Below are 17,847 nucleotides of genomic sequence, written 5' to 3' on the forward strand. Positions count from 1 at the left end.
TAGTTGAGAGATGTGCCATTTTCCCTTCCCCCAAAGCCATTTACCATTGGTGGGGGGCCCGCTCCCCCCAATAAATAACATAATGAATGTTGAGAACTCAGCATATTTTTGAAATCATTCCCCCACTCCCCTAGGTTGGTAGTAATAACATTTCAGCTGCTGGGGGACAAACATGAGGTTCTAATATAATAAATCTAGGAACAGTATTAGTTGTGACTTGCCTGTTTATAACTGCTGCTGAACTAACATGATTATATCAATTTAAAAACATATACAGTACACTGTATTAAAGAATTAATGTCAATGTTCTAGTTATTTTCATCAACTGAAATCCATAAATGCAAGACCATGAGAATTGTTTGGGCATATGGTATTTTACTGACTCCACATTGCACTAATCTTGTGTTTTATCTATGCTATGAGTTGAAGAGCTGATAGAAAAACCTTAACATTATGCACCTTTACACAGTTATGAATACTCAAGCTTTTCAACCAGTATTGCACCCACATAAAACTAATGAATTCCATACTTTTACATGTTGAGCATTTGTAAAAGATTTGAGTCTGTATCATGAAGTTGGATTCCCCTTCTTCTGGGGATGAGGCCAAGGACTCTTGAGGCAGATGGGAAATGGTTTACAGGGAGAATCCTAGAAGCACTTCCACCAGATGAGCCTGTGGGGCAAGATTTAATCAGGAACTGTGTAGTTTAGGGGATGTACCTTACTCACTAAGCGTAATGGTGGGCAGGTACCAGAATTTGTTACGCTGATGAACTATTTTTACTACTTTCAATCACAGTGCAATTGTGCAGGGCTTACTTAGCACCAAACCCTCACCTCCTGCATCTACTGCCTTTTTCAGGAAAACTGCCAATATCAAGATTCCTGCTACTGCAAATGTTTACTGTGCCTGTGGAATATACATTTAAGCTATAATTGAATTATCACCTAAGGTATGCTTTGTATTGTGTTGCCATTCAACCATACTTGTACCTTATATATGTCAACCAAGGTTTCACAAAATGGGCTTTAATGAAAACCGTCATAAAGAAATTTGTTATGCTGTAATCCATTATGGCGCAAGCAGACTTCTGTTCAGATGACAGGATTTCACTTCCCCCCTTGTTGTCCCTAAAGCCCCCTACACACCCCAAGAATCTCCTCTGAAGGGCCCCCTAACCCCCCTCCCAGAAGATTTTGAGGATGTGTAGGGAGGTGGCATGGATGAGGATGTGTAGGGAGGTCCTTTATGCCTCTGTCTGCAGACTGCCTCCTCCATGTTCTGCCTCCTTACAGAACTTAAGAGCCTTAAAGAGTCAATCCTCTGGCCTGAAGACAGGCACACCTTCATTCCATAGCCTACTTCCTGGTGTGCTCCTGGCACTGCCAAACTGGTGATGTGAAGTGGGAGGAATCTCGTTCTTCAAGCTTAGCGGAAGGTGCCTTTGAGGATCCAGGATCTGACACTATATGTCCTGATGGTTTGGGAGATTCCTCTGTGAGGTTTTGTCCAACCAGCTCAGGTGCAATGGTTTCTCTATGTTCCACAGTCAGCTATGAGCCCTGACCCAGACCCAGTTCCCCATCTGGAGCTCCTGCAACCTCTGACTGTGTCCAGATCACTGTTGGATACAGGGATCATGGCATCATCTCTGGGATTGTTTGTGTGCAGCTAGAGATACAGAAAGGAAATCTAATTATAATTTAGAATCACTGCTGGCAAGTGATCTCCACTCAAGTTCAGTAACCCAACCCATTTCCTGTATTCTCTTAAACAGATGTTACTGCTTCTGGTAAATTGCTGTACAAGAAGGAGATTCACAATATTACCTTTATCTCCAAAATGAATGATTTGAGACATTAGGCTTAAAAAAAATCATTTGTTTTGCTCCAGAAATGCACTTTTATATCCAATAAGTTGGGCAGCTCTGAAAACATTCCCAGTTTCTTATTAAAGATGTAATCCAATTCCAGTCACTTTACATGAACCAGGCAAAACATTTTGCATCATTAGTAAGGTGATGTCTTGGTTCTCACAAGAGAAACCACTAACACCTGTTAGTCTCTTAAGAAGAACACAGTGTTATTTGGCAACAGATTAAAGATTATATTGTTTTGAATTTCTATCCACTTATGTGCTGCCAAAAGACTTACATAATATTTCTTTTCAAGTGTGGCATGCCGATTATCATTTCCAAAGAGGATAGTATTTCTACAGGTGATAAATCCACATTCTGTGTAAAGATGTTAACACTTTCATGGTTCAGAGCATCTTAACACTAGTTAAAAAATCCCCGGGTTTCATTAGTATCATTGTATTAAAGGGAAAGGTGCCTCTAATTTGAATTGTATATTGGGGCTTCACACCTCTATGCCCTTCGTCTTAGTATCTTCACAGAAGCACACAAAGTCAGTCAGGGAGGGATACTGTGTTTCCTTGGGCTAGCAGTACAGTGTGAATGATCATTCTGTTGCTCACTGTACAAAGGATATTGTTATAAGTTTTTTGGGGGTGGACGTCAAGGCTCCCATAAACTCCTGTGTGCCAAATAATCCTCCCCATAAGTCCTGGATTTACTAAAAGTTAGAATTAAACAAGGTTTGATGAAACTGTACCAAACACGGAAATCCCTGGGTTCAGCTTATGCTAATGAAGGTGATGGCCAGTCATTAACCTATCAATGAAAGCCATCAACAAAGAAAGATGTTAAATTATTTTTGTATGCCACAACTGCTGTTTGAATCTTATTAGCTAAGAAGTGGAAATCAAGAAGTACCAACAGTGGAAGAATGGCAGATGAAGAGGATGGATTTTTCGGAGCTAGCCGACCTGACTGGAAGAGTCTGTGACCAGAAAGAGGAGGAGTACCAGGAAGAATGGACGAAATTTAATGATTATTTAGTTAAATATGTTAAGTTAAGCTAATTGGAAAAAGTTTGCAATTACCAGATAGGTTTAGGATTTAAATATGTAATGTGATGAATTTATATGTTTAATGCTGAATTGGAAAGAAAGAAAGATGTTAAGTGATTAAGTTAATTTTATAAGAATACTGATTTGGAAAACTGTTAAAATGATATACATTGAAATTCAACCAGGGGGATACGAGGAAGTCACTTAACAATGTTAATAAGATTAGTTTTAATAAGTTTATGATTCATGTCTGTTTGTTTATTTGTTTGTGTGTTTATAATTTTGTGAAAATCAATAAAATTTTTGGAGAAAAAAAAAAGAGAGCCATCAGCAAGGCAAAAGACTCTGCAGGACACAGAGGGGGAAGAACTAGCAAATGACAACACCAGAGGGGAAAGTTTCCAGGTTTACAGTGGGCAATGAGGTTAGCGAACAGGAAAAAATGTCCCTTTTGCAAGCTGGAGCAGGGGGGTCAGAGCACAAGGTGGGCAACCTGTTTTATGCTACAAAGAGGGTCAGACACGATGTTTGGAGAGGAACAGGACCCTCTTGAGACGTGAATGCTCTGCACTTTCTCCGTATAGTTGCTGATTGCACATATGTTTAAATAAAACATATATCATAAAGACACCACAGACTCCGTGGTGCTTATTGTCCCCAAAGGGAGCACAGACCAGTGTAAGTGTACCTCCAACCTCTGGAATATCGCACCATTTGTGGAGATTGGGGAGGTGTGTAACAATATGATCAGCAACAATTACAAAAATGGCCCTCATCCACCATTACGTGCAACAGGGTTGGAGGGAGAGGGATTATTTCCTAAATATGACTGATGCAGGAACCAGGATACAGACACAGTACAAGCAGTACTAAAGAAAGATTCCCATGGTATCTTATTGGCATAAACTAATGCACTCATTCTGAATGGCTGTTTTAATTCCACTAACAGTCTAATAGGAGACACCCATTTTCTGTACTTCCAAAAGTAGCTAATGATTTGCCCTGACCCAATGATCCCTTAAGTCAGAAGGACAACCCCATTTGATGGAAATAGATTCAAGATCAGGCAGTGTGCTATTAAATCAATAAAGTATTCAAATGTGAATGTATCTGTAGGTACATGAATTATACATACGTTTAAACACCTTGTTTCAGCATTTCCTCTTTGCAAATAGATAATGCATCCATAAAGACTTGGAAGCACATGTTTTTGTAAAACTAGTGCAGGTTTTCAGTATTGTTTCATATTATTTAAGAGCAAAATCTTTCATCATATGTCAGAGATGAATTGTGTATTGCAAGGATTCTTGCGACATATCTATGTAAGAGACATATTGCAACTCCCCCTCTCCTCTAGGTACCGTGTCAATAAGGACCAGGCCACACAGTAACATACGTGCAGGGTAAGTATTAGCCTTTTTGTCAGCATCTCCCAAGTGCAGTACCATATTGCTAAATGTAAACATTATAGTATATATCAGAAAGTAGAGGGGGACACCACTAGAGTGGAGGCTTAACATTCTGCATGACAACCCCAATCTGTATAGCCTCATCTCTTCATCTGCCTTATCCTGGGTTTGATTTGTTAGCCATGCTAATGAATGAATGAATGAATGAATGAATGAATGATGGAAGCTGGCACTGGAGCCCTTGGAAAGCAACCTTCTGTACAGACTTCCATTGTGAAGTGTTTCCCAAAAACTAACAGATATAAACTCACAGTGAAAATGTATGTAGGTCTCAATCCAGTTCTGGTTATTTTAAAACAAGTGTTAGTTTCTTTGCACAGTCCCTCCCAAGGAGACTGGTTTATTGTCACAATAAAATCTCACTTGTTGTTTGTCCACTTCTTCTGCTTTAATAACCAAGTTCTGAAAACTCAGTCATTTTGAGAGCCAGCTGTCCCTTCTCTAAATCTGGCTTCCGAGTCTTCTGCTTATTCACACATGCTTCCTGTTTATCCACTGAGATTACTAATGCCTTTTTATCACTTCTTGGCTGGGACCTAAACTAAGTTAATTGCCAATTAGCGTTCTCAGCTAGGTGACCCAAGTCAACAGCTACAGCCAAAGCCAAAAAATTAATCTCTTCTTTAGAAGCCTAGACTGATGTCCTACTGGAATCTCATTATGTATAAATTATACTAACAGGCTGGCAAGCACGAAAGGGCAGACAAGACACACAAAAAATGCTCCCTATGAGATGCCATCCATGCGGAGAATGTAATGTGTGACCAGGGTAGCCCATGGTGGCACTCTAACAGAAACGGTAGAGCACATTTCCTATGTTGTTATGCATACAGTTGCAACTACTGGCTGGCTATGACAGTGCATTCTGTAGCCATCATGAACATGGAATTACCCCCAGAAAGCAGCTGTATTCATATATAGCAGCCTCCACACAAATATATTGCCAGGAAGAATCAGGGTCCATTATGTGAAGGTGTTGTTTTGCATATCTGACCTAGCCTTCAGGCTCGGTACAAACATGGGGACAAGATAAATAAAGTATGTACAAAATAAACTTTTTTTGGCAATGCGTCTAAGAAGCAACCACAAGTTAGGAGCTCTATGTCTCAGCTAAACGTTTCTCCTACAACTGCCCTGCTCAGGATGCCACAAAAAGAACCACTGAAAATCCAATGTTCTTCTGCCATCTCCCACCAGGTAACAGAAATCTGCTTGCATGCTCCAACCTTAATTTCTCTGTTGTAGCAGTGGCAGTGACTGGAAACCTATCAGTTCTGAGGCTGGGGTTAGTTCTCACCAGGAGAAGGGAAGCTGCTATACTCATGTTGTTATTATTATGCACTACATATACGTAGAACAATTGTTAATGTTACAAAAGCAAGACTTTAAAGATATGTTTCAAGTGGAAAAATCTAATAGAGGTTTTGTTTCTATCAGAGTATTTTCAATATTGAAACAAACATATCATCAGGATATGGACAGCTGCAGTGCCTGTTCTCCTTTTTCTATATTAACTGCTAAATAAATAACAGTACTTTCCTATAATTATATGATGTGTGAACCTCTGAGCATGACCACTCTCACCCCTTTGCACTTGTAATTTTAGTACCTAGTAATTACATTGATTTAAACTATGTCTTTGAGGTAAAAGGTTAGTGCATTAATTCACTAACCTATTTATTATTTAAATACTAATCTAGAGGTCAATTATTGTTTTTTCATTGCGTTGCAAATGAGTAGTGCTCAGAACTCTTGGAGGATATAAAAGGGAAGTCTAATTTTATTCCTTTTATTCATCCGCAGGAGGATTCTTTTAGTGGAACGTTTATTGCTCCAACCTTAACAACATGTGTGATAAAACAACATTTTAATTCAAATCTGTATATTGTTATATACACAGGAATTCTAGAAGTCTGTAAAGCTTCATATAAAATGTCTGAGTATACAGATGAGGCTACATATAGTAAATTAAAACTTTCTCGATGTGTTTTATGATGATGATCGTCTACTGCACTCCCCAAATTTTCTTCTGTGTGATGTTTTCCTATCATATAAATACAGCAAATGATTAAATAATAATTAAAACAAAGAAATATAAACTGGTAATGTAGAAGCTTCAGATTTGAAAGACTTTAAGCTGCGTGGCGAGGCGACTACTGTATTTTGATGCATCAGAGTCACCTTTGTGGAAAACAAGCATGTTTGGCAGACACCTCCCTGTCATTTACAAGCTGCCTAGGTAAGGTTGTGCCCACTGTGCATAATTATGTTTAATTTATTGTTCCATTTTGCATAGCAGCTGGATCTTATGTTCACAAACACCAGTGGGATTCAAGCTTGAAGATCTGCTTTTATCATCTAATGAAGCTAGAGACAGCCACAAAATGAATTAAATTGATTGTGATGTTACAAACAGAGAGTCCTTACTTCATAATTATGCAGGTAGGTTATGTGTGTAACCTTCTCTTGTCTTGAAATAGGTCATCTAGTTTTAGAATAGCTTTTCAACATGCTGGCTTCAGTTCAGATACAGTTGCACAGCACCACGAGCATGCAATGAGAATGAGAATGAAACCACATCCCCATTGTTGTTGTTGTTTAGTCGTTTATTCGTTTAGTCATGTCCGACTCTTCGTGACCCCATGGACCAGAGCACGGCAGGCACATCCCCATTATGTAGCACATATTGGAAGTGAATTGACTGCTGGTATCTAAATCTGTTTCTGCATCTATACTGTATGTACACTTCCCAATTAACACCTCAAGAGCACCTTGCTTCCCCCATAGTTGCACCCTTGGATTCAAACAGACTTAAAACATCACTCTGACTCTTTGGCTTCCCAGCCTGTCACTTTTCTTCTAGCTTCTAGTTCAACTTTCAACCCTGGCCCTTCTCTTTCAAACTACTAGTGAGTTTGAGGTAGGGAGGATCCAGGAGTTAGAAGTCATATAGCCTGCCTTCCCCACTCCAAAAAACCCTCGTTATCTCTTTTGATAAATGTTGAGAAATTAAAGATCCTTTTTCCAAGAGAGCTAGCTTTCTTTCTTTCTTTCTCTTTCTTTCTTTCTTTCTTTCTTTCTTTCTTTCTTTCTTTCTTTCTTTCTTTCTTTCTTTCTTTCTTTCTGGCTTATGAATAGTTCTTAAGGTAAAATTGTTCATAAATGTAACAAGCTGCATGAGAATAAATGGAAAGCAGCAATCAGCAAATAAAGCTGTTCCTGAAGTAGAATGTACAGCTGGAATTCCAAATTCATGCAAACCAGATTCTCCCTAATGGTTTCTCTTTTTGCATATCTTCCAGTTCCTGTCTGTGTCTTCTGTCCCACTAAGAACTCTGAACTGTTCCTGCTAGATCAGGCATATACAAACATACTGCTTGCCAACACATACAAACGTTATGTCATGAGTTGGCAGCAGTAACATATATCTATCTTGCTACTTAATAGCTGTGTCCCAAAAGAACATATTATTTTGCATCATTTGCTCTGAGAAGGAAGATACACATCTCTGCATTTTCTTGCGCAGGCAGTACTTTTCCTTCTGATCACACGTACTCAGTTGATCTAGCCCAGTGAATGGAAAGAAAACAAAGTTTTTAACTTGCTGAAGAAGAAGGCAATTACTTTCTGCCTAATTCCTACTATCTCCTGCTGTGCTCAAAACACAAAAGGCAGAGAATTAACTTTGCCAAGATATCCTGGCCAATGTTTTTTCTTTTCTTTTTAAAAGTTGTTTGGCATTCATTACAGAAGAAAATAAAGCAAACAATTCTATTAGCAACCAAAAATACCCCAGCTACATAATAGCCTTATTCATGCATTCTAAGACTATACTGCATGGAGGAGGGTTGCAGGGCAGAGGCCAGCATACTCCAATATCCCTGTTCCTGCCAACAACACATATACCCCAGTGTTGAGGGTGAAGGTCTGAAGGCACAGCTGGATTAAACCCTGCCTCTAGGCAGTCGAAATCTTGGGGGACCCCTTGTGTGTGCACTCTAGTGGGATAACATTGAACTAAAAAAGCTTTATTGTAATTTTCTTTCACGACCAAATCAAAATTATTTTATTCAATGGTTGCGGGGCCCCTAAAAGGTGTGGGGCGCATAGGCCGGTATCTAATCTGCCTATTTGGTAATGTGGCACTGTTTGAAGGGGAGGTTTTTGCATAATCAGCTGCATGCACTCAGAATCCACCCTGAGATCAGAACTCAACCAGGGCCAATGCCATCATACTATCTTGTAAAGGAACATGTACTGCATTACCAGACTCTGGTGTTTCTGAGCTTTCTGTCACATGTACCTCACATGGTCACTGGCGCAGCAGCTGACAGTGTCCAGATTCCGCCTGTTCTGGAAGAGCTGGATGTCCCTCCTTCCCTTGATAAACTGAAGAATGCTATCTACTCTCAGGTGTGTGGTAAAGCCCCAGCAGAGAACAGAATTCCAACAGAAGTGATGGAAGTCAGCCACAACTCATCCCTCATGACACACCTTCATGGCCTTCTCTTGCAGTGTTGGGAAACAGGATCTGTGTCACAAGACATGCATGACTCCATCATTGTGACCCTGTCCTGTCCTGACTACTGTGGAATCTCCCTGCTGAATACTGTGGGGAAAGCCTTCTCCTGTGTAGTTCTCCACAGATCACAGTCACTCGCTGACAGGGTCTATTGCGAGTCACAATGCTGCTTTAGAGCTCAGAGCTCAACAGTCGACATGATTTTCTCATAGACTGACAAAGGCCTTTGACCTCAACAGCTGAAAAGGACTCCACACATTTCTTAACAGGATAGGATGCCCACCTAAGCTCCACAAAATGACCGTGTCCTTCCAGAAGAACATGTGCAGCACAGTCCAGTATGATGGCGCATCCTCAAACACTTTCTCCATAAAGAGCGGTGTGAAACAGGGCTGTGTCCTCACCTCAACTCTCCTTGGCATATTCTTCTCCTTGCTGCCCTCATATGCCTTCAGTTTGACTGAAGACGGTGTGTACATCTATTCAAGGAGTGAAGGGTGTCTGTTCAACCTGGCACATCTCCATGCCAAGACAAAAGTGCAACAGGTCCTCATCCGACAGATATGGATAAGGACCTTGACACAGCTTTGATAGCACACTTCGAGAAAGATATACAGAACCTACCGGTAATCAAGTGTTTTTCCCAATCCTGCACCATGCTGTAACCAACTGAGCTATCTAGCTATCCACATGGCCCCATCACCAGCCTGACAAAGGTCAACATCCTGGGCCAGGATATCATCAGCATGCCAAATATCAGCATTGGTGACCATATGCTTGAGGTACTAGACAGTTTTATCTACCTGGGCTCCAGCATAACCAGCTAGAAAAGCGTATTGCCCAAGCAACTACGGTAATGGTTCGCCTGTCCAAAAGGGTATGGGAGAATGTGATGATAATGATCAATCAATGAAGGTCTACTAGGCTTGCATGTTGAGCACACTACTTTATGGTAGTGAGACATGGGCAACTGATACTCGTCAGCTGCGACATCTCAACACCTTCCACATGCACTGTGTCAGGAAGATTTTGAGCATCAGATGGCAGGACAGAGTCTCAAACAAAGATGTGCTCTCCCAAGCCCACATTCCCAGGATATTTGATTGTCATCAAATCTTTTGTTTGTTTTTTGGTTGTTTATATACGATCTTGGACTATAAAAAAAAGGTTCAACAAAGAACCTCTGGAAACTGAGATGATTCAACAGACCTGAGGCTCTGTTATGCAAAACTCTGTGACTGAGTACTCACAGAGTACTGGCAGAAGACCAGAATACTCACATAGTATTCTGGCAGAAGACCAGAAGACCTTGAGCAAAACAGTTTATCAATTCTTCTCCCTGTGCAAGCATTACAGCAAGGCTCTAATCTATGGCCCTCCAGATGTTGTTGGTCTCTGCCTCCCATCAACCCTAACCAGTATGGCCAGTAGCCAAGGATGATGGGAGTTGTGGTCCAGCAACATCTGGAGGGCCAAAGATTCCCAACCTTTGCAGTATTATTATTATTATTATTATTATTATTATTATTATTATTATTATTATTATTATATTTATTAAATTCCTATCCTGCCCTTCCTCCCAAAGAAGCCCAGGATGAAGTAACCAAACGGAGCTTCCCTCTCCCTGTCAGGAGCGGGCAGCCATTACCGTTCGCGCTGCCTCCGGAAGTCCTAATAATTGTCCGTTTTGAAACATGTTAACATCCTCCTGCATAAGACCTTGCAGTTTGTACTCAAATTCATTAAAGATGAAACGCATACATATTTGTTAAAACTCTATGAATAGGTAATAAAAACATTTTTTTCATAGTTTCTTGATCCTTTTTTCTTGGTACTCAGCAATAACATTTCCTTCCTGCCACAGACAGCTAAAACTATTCAAGTAAAATTGAATCTTAGAGTAGGGGTTTTGACATCTCAAAACTATGCAGTTTACTCAGGATATCTCAGTGGATATTAAACCGTGCCCAGCAAGCACCAAATATAACTGCACATTATTGGGACATTGTTTTTCAATTTCATTCTAAAGTTTATGTGTTCACTAGTTCACATGATTTCAATTCATTTGAGTGGTTCAAGTTGTTTCAGTATGGCATGTCCAAAGTCTGTTTCGGAAGCATAATCCAGCCCCTGCGGAAGTATATGTCCTGGGGTGAAATCCTAAAAAAATTGTATATCCTGTTGCTGATTTTAAGAAACGAGTCACCAATTACAAGTAATCCAGTCTATCCAGTACAAACTCCCCCCCCCCCCAGTATTCCAGTTTCAGCATCTGCATAACTCAGCCCTAATGCAAACCTTTAGGATCCATCACATTGGAATGTACTACTTCAGGATGCAGGTGGCGGACAGAACAACACTCAAGTATGCAATGTCAAAAGTCTTCTGAGTATATCTAAAAGAAACTAGGACTGAACTGTTCCCAACATCATGGTAGCTTACTTACCTGGAAAAGCACCGAAGCATATGATTTCCTCACCTGTATTTTAAAGTGCTGCAATCCCCAGAAGCCTGTACCTTGTGCCTTTTTTGTGAACATTTAAAACAGTTCTCAGAAAAAAAGAAAAGGAGGGAAATGGCATGCTGGAAGTGCCTTATATCCTTGACATCAAAAAGCTTTTATCACTTAATGAGGCAAACAGCTGCTGAGAATTTACTGGAACTCCATTTTGCAGGATCCCCATGGCAGTGCATTGTGCACTGTTATGGTGTCTTGCAGGTATTCCTCTGTGGAACAGCCTATTCCTCCATCACAGGCATGTGACGGCAAGAAATGTTATTTTGATGTTAAACTCTTGGGTTCTTGGGATTTCATTAGAAAGAAATGATTTCAACTAAACTTAATTGTTCTGAAACTCATTTATTTTCTAGAACCTAGAATTTTTATTTTTATTTCACAAAGAGGATCCAGTAGGTAATCTTGCTCAAGCAAGAATTAATCCTACTGGAGAGGTTATCTTTACAACTTTTGGGGAGAAAATGTTTCGTGTGGAACGAGCTCTTGGTTTCTTAACATCAGCTTCAGAATCTCCCATTGCAGTTTTATGGTCTTTTCTGTCTGTTGCTGAACAACCATTAAGTCATCTGCCTAGTGGCTTTGATGTCTGTGTTTTCAGCCACAAAAGGCTATGTTAAGAAAAAACTTGGCCACAAACAGCAAAGCCCCCAATGACGTAAATATTTATGGCACACTATATCTTTCAAGTAGAAATAAAAGCTTTTCTTTAAGCCATGCAAAAAAAACCCTTAATCTATTCAGTTTTGAATTTTACTACATTCAGTGACTTCATTTAGATAGATATTTAATTAGCTTTTGTGAAGATTAAGAAAGCAGAAGAAACTTAACGTGTTGTCATTTGTTGTGCTAGAATGAAAGAAGAAATACTTAATCTCCTGAGTTTAGTACATTCCTCAGGCCATTAACTTGGTATAAATGTGGATATGTGTGTGTTTCTCTGTGTGTAACCAATACTCATATCAATTTTATAGGCTAAATGATAATATTTATGCTGCCAACCTATCTCTGTGAAAGCATGGGTGATTGAAATGCACTCTTCACCTGGTCCAAAGCACTTTTGTAGAATGCCTGGCTTTTGGCTTTGAAGAAAGAACTAAAGGCTGAGCCTTGATGTTGATTGTTTCACTACCTTCCCCCACTCCAGTAATGATGTATTTGGCTGTGTGGTCAGACGAAGGTGAATATAAGTGAGATCACAATGAACTCTGCACTTCCTCAGCAGATTCACATTGTTGGCCCGAACTTCTACCCAAAGAAATTCCCTTCCAACTCTACCAAAGGTAGACTTATAAGTGTAACTTATTTCAGCCATACCAGCCTAGAGAAGGAGAAGAGTGTCACTGCCTGTTTCATCGGCTAAGAAATGAGAGTTTCCTGCAATGTATGACACAAGGGAATATGGGACAACCTTCCATTTCCTGATGGAAATGATACAGTCACAATTTTCTCATCCTCTTTCAAGCTGTACTGGCACCTTGAAGCACTTAGTCACACTCAACTTCCTCCCTCCAGGTCTGCCTCAGCAAGAAATGGGAGATGTCTGATGCACTTTGAAGTGGAGAGTTGCAATGCCATACCCTCTAAGTGTCCTGATTTCCCAGGGACAGTTCCAGAATTATGAAAGGCATCCCAATTTTTATTTGCTCCTTGAATGTCCCTATCCCCTGCCAGTACCACCAGTGCTGAGCTGGTGCTTGTACTGTAGGGCTCTTACACCCAAAGTCCACACAGTGGGGATGGAGGATCTTAGGAAGCCTTGCTGCATGCACACAGAGTGTGGCTGTTAACTTGCCCAGGTGGTGGGGTAGAAATTACCCTCATCTATTAATGAACACCTGTCCGAAATTCGGTTGATTTGGTTACACTGATTGAATCTGACTAGTCAATTGGTTTTGCAGATCCTCAAGTTGTTATATTTAATAAATATAACCTATTTATCAACAGTTGGTTGTCTTGACTCTTATTCCTGGTGTGCTGGCAAATACAGTGTCATGATTTTGATGTTTTAGCTGCCCTGTTTTATGACTATTACTCATGTGGTTTTACTTATTTTTGTGCTCCACCCTGGGATCCCTTTCCAATAAAAAGCAAGCTAGAAATACTTCTAAATAAATAAAAGATATGCAAAATAGCACTTCATTTTGGCTTTGTTCTGACATAGGTGTTGACAGGCAGCAATGAACATTAATGGGAAACTGACTGAAAAAGAAAAATGTTTCTTTGTTCCAGTCTTCAGGAATGCATCTTGAATAATACCTGCAGGATGGAGAGGGGAAGATTTGCCTGTAGCAAGTTTTGACTAGTTTGGCAGAATTACTAAGCAGATTTGGAGAAGAAGTAGTTTTTAAAAAACAGGTGGTGATTCCTCATTAATCTCTGTTCTTATTATTGATATTCATATGTTTTTCCCATACTTCACCAGAAGGTCCAAGTCACAGTGTGGTCACAGTGTGTGTGATTATATATATATATATATATATGCTTTCGTAGATTTTCACGGGTACAGGAATGCAGGTTTTGGTGTCCTCGGGTGTCTTCCCGTGTAAAAGTTGGGGTGTCTAGGCGACGTTTCGACGAGGTCTCACTCGTCATCTTCAGGCTGGTGCTTTCGGCTTCTTGTTACTGGAACAGAGCAGGATCTCAGTGTTTGAGTTCCTATAAATACTGTTGAGGGGGTGTGGTGTATAGCCTCCAATGTTCTGGGCAGAGAGGAAGTTCCCAGGCTAGTGTGCCTTTTCTTCTTTTGTTCCTTAATTACTTGAGGGATATCCTGAGTGATTTCTTGAGTGATATCCTGAGTACCACTTAGGTGGGTCATTAGGTGTGGATTAGTTGCTAAAGTCTTTGTGTCTTGTGTCTTGACCTCTTGAACTTTGTGAAGAGTTTTTCTGAGAAGATGGCTGTACTGCACTTAGTTGTGCTCTGGCTTGGCTTCGTGTATAGGGGCGAGCTGTGGTTTTGTGGCTTGTGTCAGCCAGATCTGTGTAGGGATTGCAGGGGGGTGCAGCATCCGGAGGTGCCACCATGGTTTGGCTACTGGATGGTGTCTGTAATTTATCTGTGGAGAGGGTCTACCAGCAAAACAGGGTTACGAAGCTAATCCAAAAAGAAACACCCCCCAAAAACCAAGACACAGAAGAAAACAATGGCATGGCCCTCCTTCCTTATATCAAGGGCACTACAGATAAAATTAGCAAAATCCTCCATAAACACAATATCAAAACAGCCTTTTGCACCAACCAAAAAATAGCCAATATCCTCAGAAACCCCAAGGATAAAATCCAGTTGGAAAACCAAGGGGTCTATGAAATACCCTGCAAAGTCTGCCCAGCCACGTACATTGGACAAACAAACAGACGAATAAATGCACGTATCGCAGAACACAAGAATGCCGTCAAAAAAGAAGAAAAAACTTCCTCTCTTTTCCAACACATGAAAGAAACAGGACACGAAATTAATTTTGCAGATTCCAAATTGCTCTTTAACATGGAACATCACCACAAGAGAATAATCATGGAAGCCATCGAGATAGAGAAACACCCTCACAACATGAACAAGCGTGACGACACATCCCGCTTGCCAGACATCTGGAAATTAGCCCTCCCCACAAAAACTGACACCAGATCCAGAGGCACACAGAACGCCATCACCAATCAACCACACCAGACCCAAACCCAGACCCTCTCCACAGATAAATTACAGACACCATCCAGTAGCCAAACCATGGTGGCACCTCCGGATGCTGCACCCCCCTGCAATCCCTACACAGATCTGGCTGACACAAGCCACAAAACCACAGCTCGCCCCTATACACGAAGCCAAGCCAGAGCACAACTAAGTGCAGTACAGCCATCTTCTCAGAAAAACTCTTCACAAAGTTCAAGAGGTCAAGACACAAAGACTTTAGCAACTAATCCACACCTAATGACCCACCTAAGTGGTACTCAGGATATCACTCAAGAAATCACTCAGGATATCCCTCAAGTAATTAAGGAACAAAAGAAGAAAAGGCACACTAGCCTGGGAACTTCCTCTCTGCCCAGAACATTGGAGGCTATACACCACACCCCCTCAACAGTATTTATAGGAACTCAAACACTGAGATCCTGCTCTGTTCCAGTAACAAGAAGCCGAAAGCACCAGCCTGAAGATGACGAGTGAGACCTCGTCGAAACGTCGCCTAGACACCCCAACTTTTACACGGGAAGACACCCGAGGACACCAAAACCTGCATATATATATATATATATATATATATATATATATATATATATATATATATATATATATGTGTGTGTGTACACACACACACACACCATAGAAAACATAATTCTAGAATGTTTGCTTAAATTTTTCATCAACATACAGATTATTACAAACATACTATATGCGGTTCCCTTCACCCAAGGAAATTTGCCCTGTAAAGGCTGTCCCTCAAATTCCTAATCTTGTGAAAAGAGAGCCATGAACAAAAGATAAACGCCATAATTACTATGCTATGAAAGGATGCTTTTAAACTTTAAAATCTAATCATCTTCTGTTTACAAGGACTATCACACACTTCAGCCAAGTCTGGATTCTAGCATTCCAATATGAAGTCCTGAAGAAGTGCAGTTGTCATTCATACTGTACAGCTGTTAACAATGTGTGGAGATTAATCTTGCACACCTGTACATGGACAAATCTTCCTTTTGAGACAATGAGAAGATCCTACGAAAATGACTAAAGCTTCCCTGTGGGCTGATTGCACAGTTTTCGTCTTGTTTACGTGCCCTGGGGATGCATATTCAAGTCTGATAAATGTTTATCCAGATGTTTAGTTATAAGAGGGGCATTGTGCATTGTGGATGACAGTGAACCCGTCTTGGAATGCAATTCTTTTTCAGTTGCTGGGTTTCAGCATTTTCTTCAAAAGCATCTGAAAATATTTTTATATTTACTGCTCAACTACCCAGTTTTACATTGTCCATCTACTTTAAAATTCATTGTTAATGGACATATATAGTTATACATGGACATGCTCATCTATAAACTGGTTTGCATTCAATGTGCTTCTCATGTTTGTTTGAGCTTCACTTTTTCTCCCCTTCCTCTGCTGTCTTCCCTGTGTTGTATCATAGATTGCAATAACTATTGTAACCATAATAAGTATCCCCTTCAACAACAAACTCAGGTGTTTAAAAGTGACTATGGTTTGGCAGGAAAATGGGCCCATCCAAAAATAAGGAAATAGTTTTTACATACTCTGGGGATCCCCTATGCATTAAGCAATATGTAAGTTTGAAAATCATAAGGGGAAAAAAGTTTTTTAAATAGCCTGATAAACATTTGTGAATTTCCAGACTTGTAGAATGCTGAAGTGTTAGTTGAGTGAAAAAAAGAAAAATGTAAAAAGTAGGGGCCTGGTGGGGAATTAGGCTCCCCAAGAGCTCATAATAACTATCTTTGATCTGAGGTGGGGTTGGGATAGGCCTAGAGTTTGAAAACAAAATAGATTTAACAGAAAAGGAAGTTTGTATAGGTGTATAACTGATTGTACTTCTTCTTTTAAAGTATACTGTGTTTGTATTTAAAATGAAATTATTTTAATGTAAAAAAATGTGAGCAGTGGGTTGGATGTCTCAGTTTATTCTTTGATAAAAGTTGTAATCAAGTTAGATAATGCACTTGATGATGGATTAGACAAACTGCTCAATTTTGGTGGGATGTCCTTGAAAATGCAAACAGTGAATACAGCAATAGTTATCATCATCATCATCATCATTGTGATTATCAGCATCAGTGAATTATTAATTGTCTTCTAAATAACCTTCACAAGGCGATGTACACTAAAGATAATTAAAAACACAAAAGCAGCAAATACGTGTTACACAAACTAAAACCATGTAAAGTAGACCCGGCAAGAAACTATTTATCCGGGTTTTTTTACTAATTATATGCATCTTTTCCTATATGTTCTCAGTGTAACTGATTGTTACATGACCCACCAGGCTGAAAGCTACATTGTTCTCCCTCTGCCTGATAGTTCTCTATCAACTCTTTCTTCAGACAATTTTGCATCAGGCTCTCTACTATAGAGAGCAGGTAAACTCCCCTCCAATTCTTCTCATCTGCAAGGGCATCCTCTTTGGCATCTTGACAACAATGCTATGCTTTCAATCCTTGGGAACAGTCTCTTTTTCCCATACTTCTCTGAATAGTTCAGCTAGTTTTGGTCACCCAGTGTTTAGCATGCATTAACTCCTGTTCAGTAGCTGTACCATTCTTTATCTACTTTATCGTATCCAGGAATTTGATAATTCAATTGGAACTGTTTTAATGGACTGTCATGGTTGACTATCAGGGTTGTAGTAGGGCTAAGTCAGTGAGAATCTCTTTGCAGTTTTCATCCATCTAATTAAGCCTTCCATTTTGGAAGTCAG

General features: G+C 40.0%; 1 protein-coding gene across 2 annotated transcripts in view; it reads right to left on the reverse strand.

Annotated features, from left to right (window-relative positions):
* The window catches only part of ROBO1 (roundabout guidance receptor 1), a 559,072-nt gene that overhangs the window by 305,914 nt on the left and 235,311 nt on the right, over nucleotides 1–17,847 (reverse strand). The window lies entirely within an intron of this gene.

This window comes from Podarcis melisellensis (assembly GCF_964234715.1).
Source record: "Podarcis melisellensis genome assembly, chromosome: 4".
NCBI lineage: Eukaryota > Metazoa > Chordata > Lepidosauria > Squamata > Lacertidae > Podarcis > Podarcis melisellensis.